The sequence below is a fragment of the Taudactylus pleione genome, unplaced genomic scaffold, assembly GCF_031769625.1.
Source record: "Taudactylus pleione unplaced genomic scaffold, aTauple2 ptg001594l, whole genome shotgun sequence".
NCBI lineage: Eukaryota > Metazoa > Chordata > Amphibia > Anura > Myobatrachidae > Taudactylus > Taudactylus pleione.
In genome coordinates this window covers 165,660-185,614 of record NW_028285991.1, presented here as the reverse complement: position 1 = coordinate 185,614, position 19,955 = coordinate 165,660, and the positions used below count along the sequence as shown (strand labels likewise).

Genomic DNA, 19,955 nt, shown 5'->3' with positions numbered 1-19,955 from the left:
TAGTTAAAACGGGTGAATAATGCCCAACATGCTGGTCTAGCATTTAAACTCTTAGCCATTTCAATATATGACAAGCTCTTATGGTCGGTCAAGACTGTGATCAGATATTTAGCCATTTCCAACCAGTACCTCCAGCCTTCAAAAGCCCATTTGATGGCCAAAAACTCCAATTACTGATGTCATAATTTCTCTCAGCTGCAGAAAATTTATGTGATAAGGCACATGGATGAAATTTGTTGTCTCGGGCATCCTTTTGCGATAGAATGGCGCCAACACCAACTTTGGAGGCATCCACTGCAACAATAACCAGAAGATCTGGATCAGGATGACAGAGAACAGGAGCAGTGATGAAAGCTGACTTCAGGGAATTGAGGGCCTGTACCGTCTTGACAGACCAGTTTGCTGTATCTTCCCCTTTTTTTGTCAACTCCACAATAGGTGTGACAATGGAAGAAAAGGACTTGATAAATATGTGATAATAGTTCGCAAAACCAAGAAAGCGTTGGACGGCTTTTAGTGTGGAAGGTTGGACCCAAATCAAGAAGGCTTTCACTTTACTTGGATCTATAGAGAATCCCTAGGATGAGATGACATATCCCAAAAAGGAGACCTCCTACAGCTCAAACTCATATTTCTCCAGTTTTGCATACAGATTATTCTCTTAGAGTTTCTGTAAAACTTGTCTCACATGCTGACAATGTTGTTCAAGAGACTTAGAATAGATGAGGATATTGTCTAAGTATATGATGGCAAAAACTCGGAGGAATTCTATCAATACATTATTAATTAAATCTTGAAAGATGGCGGGAGCATTTGAAAGACCAAAAGGCATGACCAGATATTCATAGTGGCCTGAATGAGTATTGAATCCCATCTTCCACTCATCTCCTTCTTTAATCCAGTTCAGGTTATAGGCCTCTTGTAGATCGATCTTGGAAAAAATGGATGCCTCACGAAGTTGGTTTGAAAAGAACCGATATTAATGGTAAAGGATAAGAGTTCTTAAAGGTTATATTATTTAACCCCCGGAAATCATTACATGGTCAAAGTGACCCGTCCTTCTTTTGCACCAAAAATAATCCAGCCCCAACTGGTGATTTGGATGGAGGGATGAAGCCCTTCTGCAGAGCCTCTTGTATGTACTCCACAATAGATTGACTCCCTGGTAGGGACAAAGAGTATAACCTGCCTTTCAGAAGTTTGGCTCCAGGCAATACCTCAATGGCACAGTCATACAGACGATGTGGGGGTAGAGCATCAGCTTTTTGTTTTTAAAAGACCTCAGAGAGATCACTAAAGGGAGCAGGAATAGCGGGTGAAGATTCTGACTGGATGGTAGCACCAATTCATATAGGTAGAGCAAAACTTCATTCAGAACAGGTGGGGACCCCCACTTAAGAACCTCACCACACTGCCAATTGAGAACAGGATTATGGTTCCTAAACCATGGCAACCCCAGGATTATAGGCGCCAAAAGGACAATGAAACAGCAGGAACATTATATTTTGGAATGAAAAGCTCCAATAGATAGACGAATGGGAGGAGATCGAGAGTTGACTAGCCGTTTGGTAATGAGATTACCATCCAAACCAATGATTGAGACAGGTAAGGACTCAGGAACCTAAGGAATTAAAAAATGAAAGGTCCATGAAGTTGCCAGCGGAACCACTGTCCAAGAAAGCAGAAATGTTTAATTCTTGTTCTAAACTTGAATTACTGTAGGAATAAGGACAGAATTACTGAGAGAGACAGATGCAAGGCCCAGATGCATCTCCCCCTGTACATCTAGATCTTGCCTTTTCCTGACTTGACTGGGCAAGCATAGGCAATATGTCCCTTACTACCACAGTAAAGACATAACCCTAGAGATCGTCTCCTGCATTTTTCTTCAGAAGAATCATAGGAATTAGGGCAATAGAAATTGATAATTGTAGAAAGTGATAATTCATTAATAAAGGCTTCCTCTAGTGACAACTTGCTGTAATTTAAATCTGCTAATTATCTGAGATACTTAATATATAGCATTCATTATAATACAATTTTCACTGGTGAGCGTTTGCTCTTTGCCTGGTAATTAAAGGAGTGCATTCTCTAACACCGATTACTCCATGTGAGAGCTTTCTTCCTGCCATGTAGACTCTTCATTAGGGAGTTGTGCCTTCCGCCATCCACTCATCTACTATGTCAACTAATCTTATGACTCAGGGCCTGATTCAGACCCACTCGCGAACGCTATACGCTCGCAAGTGGGTCGATGGTGGGGCACTGCGCATGTGCTGCGTGTAAGCCCTATAGCGAGTGAGAAATTTACTCGCTCCCGGGCATGCTACAAAAGGGGGAGCTGTTGATCGACAGCTCACCCTGTTTTGTAGGCGGGGAGGGGGGTGGCTGGACAAACTAAGGCGTTCCTGAAGGAATGCCTGCCGTTTGTGAGTGGCCCTACTGACATCACTTGTGATGTCAGTAGTGAGCTTCCTGCTCTATTAGAGCAGGAAACTCACTGGGGCTTGCGGAAACGAGACCCTACCACAAGGGTCTCGTCGCAAGCCCGATGGTCACGATGGTCGTGACCATCACCTGGCCACCCGCTAAAGCTGTGGGTGGTCACCCACAGCTTAGTGAGCGGCCTGGAGGCCGGCCAAAAAAAAAAAGGCCGCCCTGATTCAGAGCGAGCACTCACAAAGAGCGTCCGGCTCTGAATCAGGGCCTCAGTTCACAAAGTGTTACTAATGGGCAAGAGCAAAAAAGACACACAGAAAAAGGAATCTTGGACTCCAAGGTCTAATCTATCTCAGCCAAATCTTCGCTTGTATCTCTCAATCTCAAATACAATAGAATGTCCAATAGGCAACCCTCCTATTGCGCTTCAAACCTCTCCAAGTATGGCTCTCTCTTCTCCTCTGGGAGATTCCCACATGCAACTATCTCAATTTAGGGGAGAAATCACCAAAATCCTAATGCATGTGCGTTCTCTCCCTTCTAAACTTGACATGCAGGCCCTGGAGTCAAGACTTCAAGACTCTCTTCAAACGCAGGTTGCACTTGTTCAAGCTGATGTCAAGCATCTAGGTTCCCGCATTGTTACCTTAGAAGAAGAAGATAAAGAGTTTGCTGATGAACAATTATTCCTATTATGAGATCAGATCACCCACCAAGCAGCAGATATGAGAGCTTTACAGAATAGGGTTGATGACCTTGATAATAGATGCCGCATAAATAATATAAGTATAAGATGTAACATCCTCAGGTTTGCTAGACGCTCTCAGAAAAATTTTTGGTGAGATTTTGGTGCTACACCTGAATGACTCTATTGATATTGATTGAGCGCATAGAGCTCTACGGCCAAAGGGACCAGCATCTGGCCGTCCCAGAGATGTAATTTGCAGAGTCCATTATTTCTCTCAAAAAGATGAAATAATTAGAAGGATTTGCAACATGGAGGAAGTGGATTTCAATGGGACGCGTCTACAAATTTTTCAAGACTTCTCCTAGCGTACCCTCCAATAAAGAAGATTGCTGAAACCCCTGAGTCTCCTCATAAACAAGATATTAAATATAAATGGGGTTTTCCGCTCTCCTTCCTTACAAGTATCTCATAATGGAAAACATGAATCCCTTCAGTCTCCTGAGGATTTACCTACTTTTTGTTCCGAGCTTAGTCTTGAGCTGATTTCACTACCAGATTGGCAAACGTTCACTCTACCAGCACTACCACCGCTGACTTGTCTATAGAAAGGCCAATGACAATGAGTTCAAAACCAGAAGAGGAAGTCAAGGGGGCCAGATTTCCTAGAGGCTCTTGATCTTACTTGAACTTTGTCCAGAACTTTAAAATGGTTCTATTATCTGACGAATAACAGGTATCTTCCTGAGAGACACCTAACTGGAACTGGAAGGTTCCAGAAAGCCTACTCTTCTATACGTTCTGGAATTCAGGTTCCTTATTCTCATAATATCAGTATATTTTCAGTTTTTTTCTGGTCGTTATTATACATTTCCAAATATATACTTCTATTTCTATGTGTATAATATATATGTTTATACTTTCTCTGACCTGCCCAGTAAAATATGTTTTAACTAAGACTATTACTGAGTCAACCCATAAACAAAGTGTAGCTTTACTAATCAATCCCTTTAAACTTTCAATGGATTGCACATTATGTTCTGACATTTTTTTCTAATTTTGATGTTATGTACCTTTTTTAGGATGGCAGGGTCACTTTCTCCCTGTGTGGCCCCCACTGCTAACTTTTTTCCGAGACATGGGTTCCCCTAAGGTTTCCCAATGGCCCGGTAGTGTTTTTTTTGTTTTCATTAATGTCATATAATATTGTTCATACATTATTTTTTTTCTCTCTATGCATATAATTTGTCAATTTTCTATGCTACCCTCCTTTCTTTCCACGATTTTTATTTTTTTTCACTATTTGCTCCAATGGTCTATATCGACTCTACAGCTAAGTTATGATGTACCCTATGTCCCCCTTCTGTTTACTCCCTTATGGCAACCTCATTCTGTATAATATCTATCAATGCAAGAGGACTTAATGTACCTGATAAAAAGATCACAGGCCTTACGTTCCTTCCATAAAGATGGTGCAGATGTTGTCTTACTACGGGAGACTAATTTTCACCACTCCTATCCTACAGCCTATTATAGCAACTTCCCCCAATCAAAATCCAAAGGAGTAGCGTTTCTCTTCGCTAGACGTATACTAGTCTTAAACTCTGAAGTTCATGTGTTGGAGGAGGGGAGGTCCTTACTCGTGAACTGTAACAAGAAGTATCAGATTATGCTGCTAACTTGTCTCCATTAAGGTCTTTCTTTTATTATGATTTTTAATTTATGATACAATATGTATTTATTGGGTATGATTGATTTGTTTTGATGTATCTATTTTTTGTATATTATATATATATATATATATATATAAAATATGTCCACGAATGCTGCACACTCCTTCCCACACAGATCAAAGCGCCGCGGTGCCCGCTAACAAGTGTATATTCAGATCCAAAAAGCGGCACTCAACGGACTTCAAATAAGGACATCACATCAACTCCTTTTGCTTTGCAACATTTCGGGCTTTATTGCCCTTCGTCAGGCTGCACAAACATCAATACAAAATTTGTGTAACAGCTCACCTTAAATACATGCTGTCCCTCCTCGGTCTGCTCCAGGTCCCGCTGGCCACCCATCGTCCCGCGTGCAGCACTTACGGTCAAAAACCGGAAACACCTCAGCACATCAGCGACGCGGCCGTCACCATGGAAACCCGGCGCCTGCCGAGGGAAACAATCACAAAAACACCACGTGAATGCACATGAAAAGACACTAACAAACACAAAACTACAAATTAAAATCGGTAATATGTGCTTAAGCTATCCACATGCGGCATACTTCGGAATTTAACATATGATGATGTATAAATATATTTTCAATAATACAAAAAACTTTTAGTTATTACATTTATAGAAATAGAAGTTAACTACCTCTAGAGAGCAAATAATAATATGGTCAGAGTAGAGCTAACAGAAAATATTATAATTTAACTGTTCATTCAGACCCTTGGGTCTGACAGTGTCCAAATAATGGATCCATTTCGGTTCCAACATCAGCAGTTCCTATCACCCCTCCTTCCGTCATCTGGAACATGATCTATTATCATATACTTTAAGCTCGACAGATTATGTTTGGCCTCCATGAAGTGACGAGCCACCGGTTGTTCTGTCCCCTTGCCACTAATGGCAGTTCTGATCGCCGATCTGTGTAGGGCCATGCGTTCCTTAAAAGAGCGCATGGTCTTCCCTACATAACAAAGTCCACAGGGGCATTTAATTAAATACACAACAAACGTGCTCGAACAGGACAGACGATGTCTTATTTCAAATCTTTGTCCCGAGCTCGGATGGTGAAAAAATTTGCCCGTCAACATATATCCACACGTCGTGCACCCCAGGCATTTGTAACATCCATTAGTTGGTCTACATGCCACCTGAGGGGACTTACTGTGATGTGTAATATCTGAGCGAACCACCCAATCCTTAATATTCCTACCCCTCTTATAGCATGGTCTGATCCTTGTTTTTTTGAGAGATACTAACAGGGTTATTCAATATGGGTGCGATAACATAGTTTTTTGTGTTAATATCGCACTTTTTAACTTTTTTGCGTTAATTTCACTGGTTTTAGTTTTACACTGTATTCAATATCAAAGACTTATCGCAGTTTTGAAAAGTCTTTGATAAAAAATGGTGATAACTTTTCACCATTGAATAGGTGTCGAAAAAAAGTGCAGAATTGGGGTTTAGGGGTGCAGGCTTAAAAAAAATAGCCTGCACCCCTGAGATTGACATTTAAAAAAGAACTATGTCAAAAAAAGTTTTACAAAAAAATTGGGACACCCCAAAAAATTAATTTAAAAATTGGGGTACAAAAAAAAAAATGGGAAAAAATTGTTAAACAATAGGGAAATAGGTTCAGGGCTATTCTGCAAGTATGCGGTAGGTGTTTTGTAGAATAGAATTATAGCGGCAGGTGCACAAATGCAGAATTTAAAAAAAATTACTTTAGTGACACCAAAATATGCTAGTACCCATTTTCATGTACCCCAAATTTGATGGGACCACTTAAAAAAATGAAAAAAATAACCTAAGTGCTCTTCTGCATCACTTCTTCAATGTCGGAAAAAAAACACCTGCTGCGGCTATTTAAATCCCCGACTTTCAATTAAAGGCTAAAACGGGGGTACCCATAGTGTTCCCCCATGTTTTTACAACTTTAGGGGGGTCTTACAATTCTTTGAAGGAAAAATTCGTAACTTTACGCAAATCCAACTTCGGAGTTTCCCGTTTTCGTTAATTTTATTTTGAATACGGGGATAAGCGGGAGCGCGCACCATACCTTTACGCAGAAAAAAACTCCAATATGAAACTTTAACTTCGCCAGGGAAGTTAACCTTTCATATTGAATACCCCTCTTTATCTCTATCATTCTGTATTATTAGCCATAATTCTTTACTAGCCTTATTAATGTCACTTTGTGTGGTACTATAGGTGTGTACCCAATTGTCCATCTGATCTTTATCCTTATGCTTCAACATATCTTCTCTTGATACGCGGTCCACCTTATTCCGTGCTGTCTGCAAAACTTTTTCAGAGTATCCTCTAGCTCTAAACTTCTCTACCATTCTATCCATCTCCACATCCAATATGGAAGGGTCACTTGTCACTCTTTTGACCCTTAATAGTTGGGAATATGGTAGGCTATTAATAGTTGTAGCTGGGTGGAAACTATCTGCTCTCAGTAATGTGTTTCTGTCTGTTGGCTTTGAATACATCTTGGTGGATATTAGGTTGTTGTTCACCATAATAGTAACATCCAGGAAGTTTATTTGATCTAAACTCATGTCATATGTGAATTTAATCGGGTGGTCAAGCTCATTTATCTTTTCAATCACATCTTTAAGATCATTACAACCACCTCTCCAAAAAAGAATCACATCATCAATATAGCGCCTATAATACAAAATTCTGTCCCGCACATCCCGGTTGAAGAAAAAAATCCCTTTCTACTTTGGCCATATACGTATTCGCATATGTCGGTGCCACGTGCGATCCCATGGCACATCAGCTTTTTTGCATATAATAATGGCCATCAAAGTAAAAGTAATTCCTCCTCAGAGTCATATCCAGTAGAGTCAGAAAAAAATCTATGCGTGGGCCCTGATATAAGATATTATTGGTAATCAGATCCTCAACTGCCTCCAATCCTCCAATGTGGGGTATATTGGTGTAGAGGCTTGAAATATCTAAGGTGCATAGCCATGTATTATCCGGCACTTCACTAATTTCCATAAGACATAACAGTAAATCAGTAGTATCCTTAAGGTAGGTATCACCCGCCTGTACACAGGGCTGCAAGAAATGATCCAAATATAGCGAGATATTGCTGTACAGGGAGTCTCTTGCTGACACTGCTCACACTATCGGGTGTCCCGGTGGATGGGTCAGGCTCTTGTGGATCTTAGGAAGCGTATACAAGAGAGGTACCCTTGGGTGATCAATAGTTAGAAACTTACATATTTCTTCCGTAATGGTACCACCATTCACAGCTGCCATGAGCAATTTATCAACCTCTATTTTAAAGGTATCAGTTGGATCCTTTTTTAATTTCTCATATACTGATGTATTGGCTAATTGGCTGTATATCTCTTGACCATATTTGTCCACATCGAGCACCACTATTCCTCCCCCCTTATCCGCTGATCTCACAACGATATCCTTATAGTTACTAAGGCTTTTTAATGCATCCCATTCCTCTTTTGTTAAGTTATTTCTTAGGGGAGTTTTTTCTTTCAATTTTTCTGTTATATTAACATCCAATGCCTTCATAAAACTATTTATGGCAATATTGTTTATAGGGGGGTTCAAACTGGGATCTAGTTCTAAAAGGCTCCTTTTTTGTATGCTGTATATTAGAACTTTCATTGTCAAAGTAACCCCTGAGTTTTAACTGCCTGTTTAGAGATTGGTGATCTGTTTTCCAGTTTAATGAATTCAACTTATTTGTTGGCACATACCCCAGACATTTATTTAACACACCAATTTCCACTCCAGTTAACTCCCTACTGGACAAGTTGTATATCAAACTCATCTCCTTCCTTTGCCTCTGGTTCCTTTTACGGCACCTTTGTCCTCCTCTTCTCTTGTGTTGCCTTCCCTTCCGCGCCCTGTACGGGTCCTCACCCCTAAAGGGGGTCTTTGATATGGAACCTTGAGACTACTTGAGGCCTCATCCCCTGATGTTGAGGGTAACTCACTTGATGAATAATTGTCCATCATGCCCCTATGGCCACGAAAATGTTGTTGTTGCATATAACGTGTCTTCACTCCTGTCCCCCCTGACAGCCAGCGATAAACCCTCCTCTCCTCATAATCCTTATTTACTACTTCAAATTTCTGTTTTTTAAATGATAATTCCTTTTTGTAGGTCTCCACCTGCTGTTGTAGCTTATCCAGTTCACACTTGCCCCGATCTCCCTGCAATTGTGACTTATTTTTATTCATATATTCCACGATTTTTTGTTTTACTAAAGTCAATTCCCTTGCTGACTCCTCCACTACCAATGTCATCAAATCTAGAGAGCATTTGTTAAGAACCGCTATCCATCTTACAAATTCTTTATTCAAGCGTCCTATAGTGGGGGTATTCCGAACCCAAAATCCCCTAGGGATCTTTTTCTCTCTCAAATACTCTGATAAAGTGATGCCATGCAGCAAGTAGTCAACTTCTTTTTTCTTATATTTCAACAAATTGTTCATGATCTCTTCCGATGTAGTTTCCCCCATAGTATCTACCAATCTTTCCTTGAATAAGACAGACTCCATTTCATTCTCAGAAAAGCTCAGCGTCTCTCCAATTGGGACTTCAGTCCATGAGAAACCACTAGCTTCATCCATAATGCAAACTCCAGTATACTCCACTCAATTCAAAAGACACTGTATACCGTATCAATAAAAATGTTATGGTAATTTCCCATAACACACAGAAGCTCCAGCAATATCTGCAAGAAATATATTAGATTCCAGGTGAGAGCATAATTAATCCAGCTCCTACCCTTTAGTCCACAACTTAATTAAGCAGCAAATACTCCTTCTGGTATGGGGCATTAACCACACAGAACAGATGCAGGCATCTAAAGGCTTGAAACGGGGGGTGCCAGTCACTAAGGTGTACAATCGCTTGTCACCTCTACACAATATGTCCACGAATGCGGCACACTCCTTCCCACACAGATCAAAGCGCCGCGGTGCCCACTAACAAGTGTATATACAGATCCAAAAAACGGCACTCAACGGACTTCAAATAAGGACATCACATCAACTCCTTTTGCTTTGCAACGTTTCTGGCTTTATTGCTCTTCGTCAGGCTGCACAAACATCAATACAAAATTCGTGTAACAGCTCACCTTAAATACCTGCTGTCCCTCCTCGGTCTGCTCCGGGTCCCGCTGGCCACCCATCATCCCGCGTGCAGCACTTCCGGTCAAAAACCGGAAACACCTCAGCACATCAGTGACGCGGCCGTCACCATGGAAACCCGGTGCCTGCCGAGGTAAACAATAAGAAAAACACCACGTGAATGCACATAAAAAGACACTAACAAACACAAAACTACAAATTAAAAACGGTAATATGTGCTTAAGCTATCCACATACGGCATACTTCGGAATTGAATGTTTTTGCAGCCTGATGAAGGGCAATAAAGCCCGGTACGTTGCAAAGCAAAAGGAGTTGATGTGATGTCCTTATTTGAAGTCCGTTGAGTGCCGCTTTTTGGATCTGTATATATATATATATATATATATATATATATATAATGTTTTTTCTTATATTTCTTTTGGTGGTCATAACTTATTAATTGATATATTGTTTGATTTCATTACATTTATATGTTTTTTTATACAGACATATACTATCCCTTTTTTTCATGGTCTCTTATATGTTATTTTAATTGTACATGACAGTGTATATAGAATTAATAGACTAGGACCCAGTGCTGCTGTGTATATTTATTTTAGTCTTCTTGTTATTAAGGTGGTAGCAGCCACCTGACAACAGCTGCTGGTCTTTGTTCTTTTATGTGCTTTGCGCTTGGGATAATCTTTTTAAACAATCTTGGCAAAACCCATAATAAGAGTGGAATTATCCTTGGCCGTCCCACTCATCCTTATGTTGTAAATTAAAAAGGACATGCACAGTTTAACAAACCAAGCACTTCAGTGACAGAAACTGCCACTGTTTTTGCTGAAGTGCTTAGTTTGTTTTTGGCCCCCACAAAAGTAATCATCTTGGTGGTTTGGTTAAACCAAGCTACCAATGGGATTAAGGATGACATTGTTAATTATCCTCATAGTTGGAATATGTCATCATCCTTATCATCACCTTCATCACTGTTGTTAATATCATCATCTCACAATATTAGCTCATCTCCACTGGAATCCACCATTACAAACTCTGAGCCTGATTCAGCAATACATGCTAGTGCACTGCTGAAAGCAGATTCCCGATGTTTGGTAAACTGCGCAGGATCCATTCTGCGAGTGTGCAGAATGGATCCTGCTAACTCACTCACAGACTGTTCCCAAAATGGAGGCATGTTGCCACCATTGCGGGGGAGGGAAGAAGCCAGGATCTCCATCAGCTGACAGAGATTTCCTTGCCTCTTCCTCTAAACTGCAGTGGCCGGCTGTGGGACCCCATAGGTCACTGCATCCAGCTGATGTCATGCAGATTATCCGATGCAGAGTTGGACAAAGCAACTCAGATAAGAAATGAACAGGATGCGTGATGCCTCCTACTGCATTTGCATTACCATATCTGCACGCAGTTTTGCAATTACGATCCTTGCAGAATCAGGCCCTCTGTTTGTTGTAATTGGCGGTAAAGGTCTTCATCATAAAATTTGTAGTTCTACATATCAGTTTTTCCATATATTTTGGAATTAGCCTTTTATGCTGATCACTCACAGGGTGTTACCATTCTGTTTTGTATATATTGGATGTGCAGTTCTGGAGTTAATCAGTAGGAGCTGCTGCCTGTATTTAGTGCTCTGGACTGAAAGATCTTCCCTGCGAGGGGTTAAGCTTCTCATTGCTCTACCTGTGCATCAGCTGTTCTAAATGACCCCTTGCACAGTGTTGGTGATGGTCATTGTAATATGTTTGGTATGCTCAGTACCTGTTGTCTGAAACAATTGCCTGTTAGCAATACCTTCCATTTTGGACTCCTGTACAGTATACATCTGTCTTCCTGCACTTCTAGCTGCTGTTTATAGCCATTGTTTGTTACCAATACCTTCTGCCTTGGATTCTTGGACAAGTATACCCCTGGCTACCTGGACTTATACCTTCTGTTTGAATCCATTGCCTGTTATGAGTGTCTTTTACTTGGGACTCCTGGTTCAGTATACCTATGTCTAGTACCTCAGGTAACTGCAAGTTTCTGCCAGCATTCTGTTTTGCCACTTACAGAATGTACCTTGTGTATATGTGTCATGTACTCTCTAGCCTTCAAGAGATCTGCATTATCCTGCATTCACAGCATGTTGTTGTGAAATAAACCTTTTATGCACCTAAATCTGGTTCTGGATTCTGAATTTTGCTCACACTGTGGATATATAACACAATGTTCTAGGCTGTGCTAAACACTCAGAGTGTACACTCAAGGATGGGCAGCTTAACTAGACCACGGCTAGTTTGCACAAGGGGCTTCAAATTGCCTTTTTTTCCTTCCAGTATTCAAAGGGACTGTGTGAGATGCTAATTTGTACACTATCATTAAAATAATCTTCCACCGTTCTAATGATGCTTACTGTATCAGATTGAGTTGTGGTAAAGGTGTCAATTTTTGTGTGGAATTCTTAAGCTTGACCAGATGTCATTATATTTCACTTTGGTGTGCCGATATGAAGCATAACAACCAGTGGGTCTCTTGGAAAAGGTCAGTTTTTTCCTAGCAGCAGCATTTGCAGGAAACTGAAGGTGAAAATGTTGCGTAATGTGCCATTTGAGCTGACAATCTGCTCACTAGGAACTATTTGCATCTCTTTAGATTTGTGTTATTTGGAAAGAAAGACATCACATAGGACTTAAACATAGGATAAAGCATAAAGAAGATTTTTTTATGAATTCGGCGCCAGTAATGTACCTATAACTGGTAGACTAGAGGAATGGTCAAGAACATGGCAACTACAGTTTAATGCCAAAAAATGCAAGATCATGCACTTGGGTCTCAAAAATCCAAAAGCTAAATATAGTATTAATGGCACTATACAGGAAAGTACCGAAGAGGAAAGTGATCTAGGAGTCACTATTTCAGGTGACTTAAAGGCAAGCAAACATTGTAACAAAGCAATGAGGAAGGTAAGTCAGATGCTTGGTTGCATAGGGAGAGGAATCAGTAGCAGAAATAAAGAAGTGATAATACCACTGTATAGGTCATTGGTACGTCCTCATCTCGAATACTGTGTTCAATTCTGGAGGCCATATCTCCAGAAGGATATTAATACATTAGAGACTGCACAAAGAAGGGCAACTAAAATGGTGCAAGGTCTACACCACAAAACGTACCAGGAAAGACTAAAAGATCTTAATATGTATAGTTTGGAGCAGAGAAGAGAAAGGGGGGACATGATAGAAACGTTCAAATATAGAAAGGGTTTTAACATGGTAAAGGAAGGAGACATTCTTCAAAGAAAGAGACGTATTAGAACAAGAGGACATGTTCTAAAACTGGAGGGTGGTAGGTTCAGGTGAAATTTGAGGAACAATTACTTCACAGAAAGGGTAGTGGACAAGTGGAATAGCCTCCCATCAGAAGTGGTAGAGCAATTTAAACATGCATGGGATAGACATAAGGATATCCTTCAGAAGAAGTAAGGATCAATAAGGGTTGATGTAATAATATGTTTAAAAATGGGCAGACTAGCTGGGCCAAGTGGTTCTTATCTGCCGTCAAATTCTGTTTCTATGTTTCTAACTGTAAATCAAACAATATGTGATTTAAAAATTGTGAAACATAATGCGGGTAATCTAAATAGATATTACTCTACATGGGTGTCTGCTCCATGTCAATAGTACTTAGTATTGGTGATAATACTACCTTGTAACTAGAGAAAAAAGGTTAATTGACTGTGAGCGACAATTCCGCTATTGGTATATGTAGTGATAATGATCATAAAATAATGTGCATACAATAATCACTCAAAAGTGCATAGTGCATAAGTGCCTAGTAGAAACAAAATAATTAAATAATTCAACAGTTCATACCAATAAGATAAATAAGAAAGTGCTTAGTGTAAAAAAAGTGCATATTAATAAATATTTTAGCAGCGTAAAACAATTCAATGACAATAACTTGCCAATATAAGATTAAAAAAGTAACAATTTATTCTAAACGAGATATATGCAAATACAATCACATAGTGGGGCCCCTATATAAGGGAATCCCACAAACAATACAGCTATAGCAATAAAATAGATAAAAGAGTTAATTTTTAGGAGAATTAAAAAAGTAGCTTATCTGAATATCAGTATAAAGGAGTCTGCATATAGGTCTCTAGGGCAAGCAATTGGTTCCCCACGCATTTCGTCTGCTGACTTCTTCCTGGGGATGAAGGTTAGGGTATGGTGACCACCTATTTATACCCCTTACACCTTCTATTAGGGACTAAGAACTTCCAGGTCACAGGTCAATTGTGCGCCCGTTATTTCCAATTACACCGCACATCCTTATGGAAAACACCCAATACACAGAGAATATGGCCATAAACAGTGGATCTTTGATTCCAACAATGAAAACAACAAATAGTTTGTCTTAAAAAGTCACTGCGGTGCCGGGATAATACATTACTTCTGCCCTCATGCATGGGCACTTCCGCCAGGTCCTTGCATCACAACCGGTCACGTGCACCGCTCCGTGTACTCTCCGACTTCCGTCAGCTTGGCATCCTGGGCCATGCTTCTGTGACGCGTGTTCTCAGTGCTTCCGCCCACACTGTCATGTATGTGGTGGACTTCCGCCCTTAGTTACCAGCACGTGATTTATACCGAATCAGAATGCCTTCTATTTATATTTCGGCAATTTCTAAAAAATAAAGAAAATCAATCATAAACTTTATGGCTGTTAAGGTTATGTAACGCAGGATTGTCCACTGATTTAACTTAACGTATATTAGTAGCTTCACTATTCATTAATTCAAATTAACATGTATGAGGTAATATTATTAAATAATTTAGTGAGCCATACATGAAACATATATTATATTCACAAATATGTATGGGATATTATATGTTAGTAGTTTATAAAAGGAATGTATGTGTGTCTTCAAGGAGCAGGAGGTAATAGAAGTATGGTGCAGTTACAAAATAAAAAAATGTTTTTATTGGTTCTATCCATTAGTTAATTGGAAAAATTGTATCCAGAAGCTGATGGTGATATGGTGAGATCCCGAAAGTGAGCTTCTTTTTGGGAGGCTTCTTTTTAGATGCACTTAGTGCACGTAATAAACTTCTTAATTGATCTGTACACATATCAGTCCTTTAGTATGTGAAATTTTCTTTTCCAGGATAATATTCTGAATGAACTTCTTTTAGGGAGGCTTCTTCTTTAAAATACTAGATGTGAAGCTTCAGGTGATACAGTCCTGGAGTAGTGAGGTTATTATCCTGGACTCTAGTTAACTACAACACCAGGTATTCCCAGGAGGTCCCCCATCCCAGTACTAACCAGGCCCAGTTGTGTATAGCTTCCAAGATCAGACGAGTTTGGGCACACGCACACTGGTATGATAATAGATATTCCTGAGTCCCCTCACAATTTATTCTTATCACCACTTTGGTTTTGATAGTAGTCATTGATAGAATGGGTAAATCTACTACAACTGGTATTCTCTGGGGGTCTCCAGGCCCAACACATAATGAGGATGGTATGGTAGTAGTGAGAACCCATTCTATTCGTCTCTTAACTTCTTTGCATAGGAACAGTGCTATTTCATAATTTCCATTAAATCCTTTGGGGGCCATGGTGTTAAGTACGAAAATCCAATACATTTCACATCTGGATAGGAGGTTCCCTAAGTCACCCCCTCTTTCACTCAGTGTTACATGTTCAATAGCCTTGAACGTAAGGTCTTCCGGGTTGGAATTGTGTTTAATAAGAAAATGTTTGGAGACTGCATGGCCCTCTACTTTATTCTTGATATTTCTGATATGTTCTTGAATACGTATTTTTAATTTTCTTTTAGTTTTCCCAACATACTTTAATCCGCATGTGCACTCCAAAAGATAGGTGACTGAGGTAGAATTACAATTCATAAAACTCTTGATTAAAAATTATTTTGAGCCTTCTAAGTTCATAAAGGTTATCCGCTTGGGATGCAAATGTTTACATATGTTGCACATCCACATTTATAGCTACCTTTGCAACTTAGCATACCGCTCACAATTTCTTTATTTTCTTTCCGCATGAGACTTGGTGCTAAAATGTCTTTTAGATTTCTTGTCTTTCTAAAAACAATCTGTGGTTTGGATGGTAATATGTATTTAAGTACAGGGTCCATTAAGATAATATTCCCCAGTTCTTATACGAAGATTTTTTGATTTTATTTTCATGACCATAGGATAAAGCATGGTTATCAACATGTTAGTGTTCCAATGTTGCAAACCCTTTGATCCTGGTGAAGTGAATAAAGAACTTGACCTACAAGTCTAACCTACTTAGAAGAATTACTTAGTTTAATCTCCTCCTTTTGCTTCTCTAGCTGCTTTTCCAGTAGTTTAATTAAGGGTATGACCTGACTGGAAGTGTCGTACTCACTTCAAGGGTTACAATTTCAAATAGTTTCAGTAGCTTGTATAAAACCAACAGTAATCTCCAGTGTGCTGCAATAAGGTAACATGCCCCCCTTCTCCCTAACTCATGGTGTTAAGTGTACATCATAAAGGCTTGATGCTGAAGCATGTAAAGGATGGAATTCCAACTGGTGACTACTTCTTGCTTCAGTTGGTGGCATGGCAAATAAAACTGTTGTTGCAGCTACAGAAATCATCACCATACAGTTGTTGAATGTGAAATTACAGAAATGTTATAGACCACAGTTAGACCTCCTACACGGACTGGTCATTTTTAAAAGAAATTATTAACCACCAAGTTTACTGTGTGTGCAAATTATGGTATGTATTGAAATTCACCCAGTTGTAATGCTAGTACAATCAGGGGTTTCAAGAGGGGGGGGAGCAGGTACAGATTACCGGGGCCTGGGCTCACTGAGAGGCCCGGCGGGGGCCTGGGTCCGGCGCCACTCCCACTCCCTCACAGCAGCCCAGCACACAGCGTGTGCTGAGCTGCAGTGGAGACTGCTCGTGGCTGCTGAGCAGCAGCCACAGCAGTCTCCTATGCCCATGGGGGGGAGCAATCACACTGATCATGCCCCCCCAGGCTTTGGGCAGGGCTGAGGGGGCCCAGAGCTCCCCCCTCCCCAGCACACAGCGCCACCTCACGGCGCTGCAAAACTTTTTTTTGGGGGGAGGGGGCATGGCCACGCCTCCTGCGATTAGGCCACGCCCCCTATTACCCGGGCCTGCCGCGGCTCTCAGCAGGCCTGAGTACAATGTACTTGTTTTATTGGAAATTAAAAATCCTGAGGAGAGTCTTAGCAGGGTAAGCCAGTTTTCTAAAACATCCCTGTGTTTTTCAAACTGATTGACTCCAGTATGCATCTTATTGAAGCCAGTGATACAGAGAGCAGCCTGCATGTGAATGACCTGGTGCTGTGTGTTAGATACTGCTGCTGCTAAAGGTGGTACACCCACCCAGTGGACTGTCACAGTCATGTAATCTTTAGTTTGAGCAGAACAGCTTGCCTGCATATCTGTAGTTAAGTAGATAGTCAGTATAATTAAATTTTCTAGGCAAAGAAAAACTTTTTGTTTAATGTCCCGGTACAGGTGAGGAATTGCTATTCTGATCAAATGGAATTGGGATGGAATTTGGTAGCATTGTCACATGAATTCAACTACCTAAAACCAGATGCACTGATGGTGGATATTGCATACATATCTAATTCTAATAAAGCCGTCATGGCTTCAGTGATCTGATTTGCAACAGGATGGCTGCTGTCATACTTGGTTCTTCTTGCAAATGATTGTTTCATAGACATTTGTATGAAACTACCAGTGTTAAATGTAATAGGGTCCGAGTTATTTTGCGAGTTTGCAGTCATCATGTCTCGCTGCGTGTGTCGCAAGTTTGTTCTGAAACTCGCAGTATGTAATAGCATTTGAGTTATAAGGTGCCTAAGTAACTTGCATGTGACAACATGTGGGGTTGCAGGTGTCAGAAGGCGCTAAAACTCATGAATCAAAATGCGAGTTTCATTACATGTGGCGTGGTGCCTTTGAAACCAATGTAGGCATTGGTCTGGAAAATTTGCCCAAATTTGACCTCATTGGCTCTATTTAAGAATCAAATCAGCATTTTTTACTGATAGGTTTTGGGAAGAAGACAGGTGGAGGAGAGTATAGTTGAGGAGCAGATTAGTGTTTGGAGTGTGGTGAGTTCTGATATTGATTTCTGAGTTTGTTGTCATTGAGCCCTTGTTCGTCTTGGTCGTTATATTTATTTTTCAAAACTTTTTTGACCTTGCCAGAGTTACATGTTTAACATGGAAAACATCTGGGAATTGTGTTTGTCTGGTGCGAGAAGGGTTGATGTGAGTTTAGTGCAAATGTGCACGTTCTCATAGTCTATCACATTGGTTGAATGCAAACTCAGATGTATCTCGCAAAAAACTTACATTTTTTACAAACTCAAACCCTTTTACATTTGTTGGTATTGGCAGTGGAAATTCCATGTGCTGGGGGTTCCAATCAATAGATCTACACTAAAAAGGTCAACAATGTCTAGGTAGACACCAACTGGTAGTCAGGCAATAGGTTGACAGGTACAAAAGGTCCCTGTCAACCATTTTTATGGAATAAAAACATGTCAGGCACATGACATATTCTACTACTTACATTTCTCATGCAGTATTTATTAATGTATTTTAACTAAAAATTAGAAAAAAAATTTTCATTCATAATGGAGGACTGTCACTGACATATTAATGCTATCTCTTGTCTCAAGGGGGTTTGTCTAAGAAACCTTCTGCATCTGGCCCCTCTGCATCCATTCACCTTCCCCCAGTGTCTGCCATGCTGCTGATCACTGCTGATCTGGCAGCCTGGCAGCACCCCCCACCATGCAACTACAGAGAGGAGCAGCCATCGGGGTATGTAAATAAATAAATGTAAATAAAGCAGTCTTCAGTCTCCCCAAGTGTATACCTGAGCAGCTGCCAGGGAAATGTAAAGTCACAATGTCAAGATGATCCAATTGTCGATTGTCTGATATATCATTGATTACTATTTTAAAAATCAATACTGATATTATGGGGTAAATTTACTAAAGTTAGAGTTTTTAGAAGTGAGTTTTAGAAGAGATGTTGCCCATAGCAACCAATCAGATTCTAGCTATATTCTTCTAGAAGGTACTAGTTAAATGTTAAGTAGAATCTGATTGGTTGCTATGGGCAACATCTCTTCTAAAACCCACTTCTAAAAACTCTCACTTTAGTAAATTTACCCCTTTGTGTTTAAAAAATACTTTTTTTTAAGTAAAATCCTAGTGGATAAGATATAAATAGATGTTCTTGACCTAATTCAATCATAAAAAACAAAAATTTCTGAGCGGGGTTTGGAAAAAAATATTAGCCAGTTAAGTGGTTATGGATATTTGTTAAATAATCAATAAGTGTAGATGATGTGTTTGCTTACAGTTGCTATGTAATAAAAACTGTCATTATATAGCCACTAGATGGCATTGGTTCCTTGTGTTTTGGAGAATAGATACTGAAAGCAGGTTTCTATCGATCTTTTTATTACTTTCTTGGCAGCGGAGAATGACACAAAGTAAATATATTACCTTAAGAAACCTTTTTGTCATATGCTTTGATAGGTTTAGGCCTTGTGTTGTAATGATTTGCAGTTTTGAGTGATCTAATATCAATTACTTATTTTCAGTTGATGGTCTATGTTAGGGCCTGATTCAGAGGTGGACACAAATGTCACTGCATCTTTGTATGCAGCAGCTGTGCAAAAGCCACAGGACGCCTCTTGTCGGATTCAATGATCCACCCCGATTCACTCCTGTGCATGTGTAGTCCCAAAAGCATTGGTCAATTTCGACCAATTCTGGACTGCGTCCGGGGCTGGATCAGTCCCTAAGTTTGCAATTAATGACTAGTTGTTATGAAAATTCTGCACTATTCCATAAGACCCCTACAGTCCCTATAAGGAGGGTCTTCTGCCTAAAACAGCCACCCGCTGTTCCTACTTAGGCGGCCACCTGGTCTT

The 19,955-nt window shown here is 40.1% G+C and overlaps 1 pseudogene; it reads right to left on the bottom strand.

The window, feature by feature from the left end:
* Positions 1 to 15,242: 15,242 nt before the first annotated feature.
* LOC148442241 (5S ribosomal RNA) lies at positions 15,243 to 15,361 on the bottom strand (annotated as a pseudogene).
* Positions 15,362 to 19,955: the final 4,594 nt, after the last annotated feature.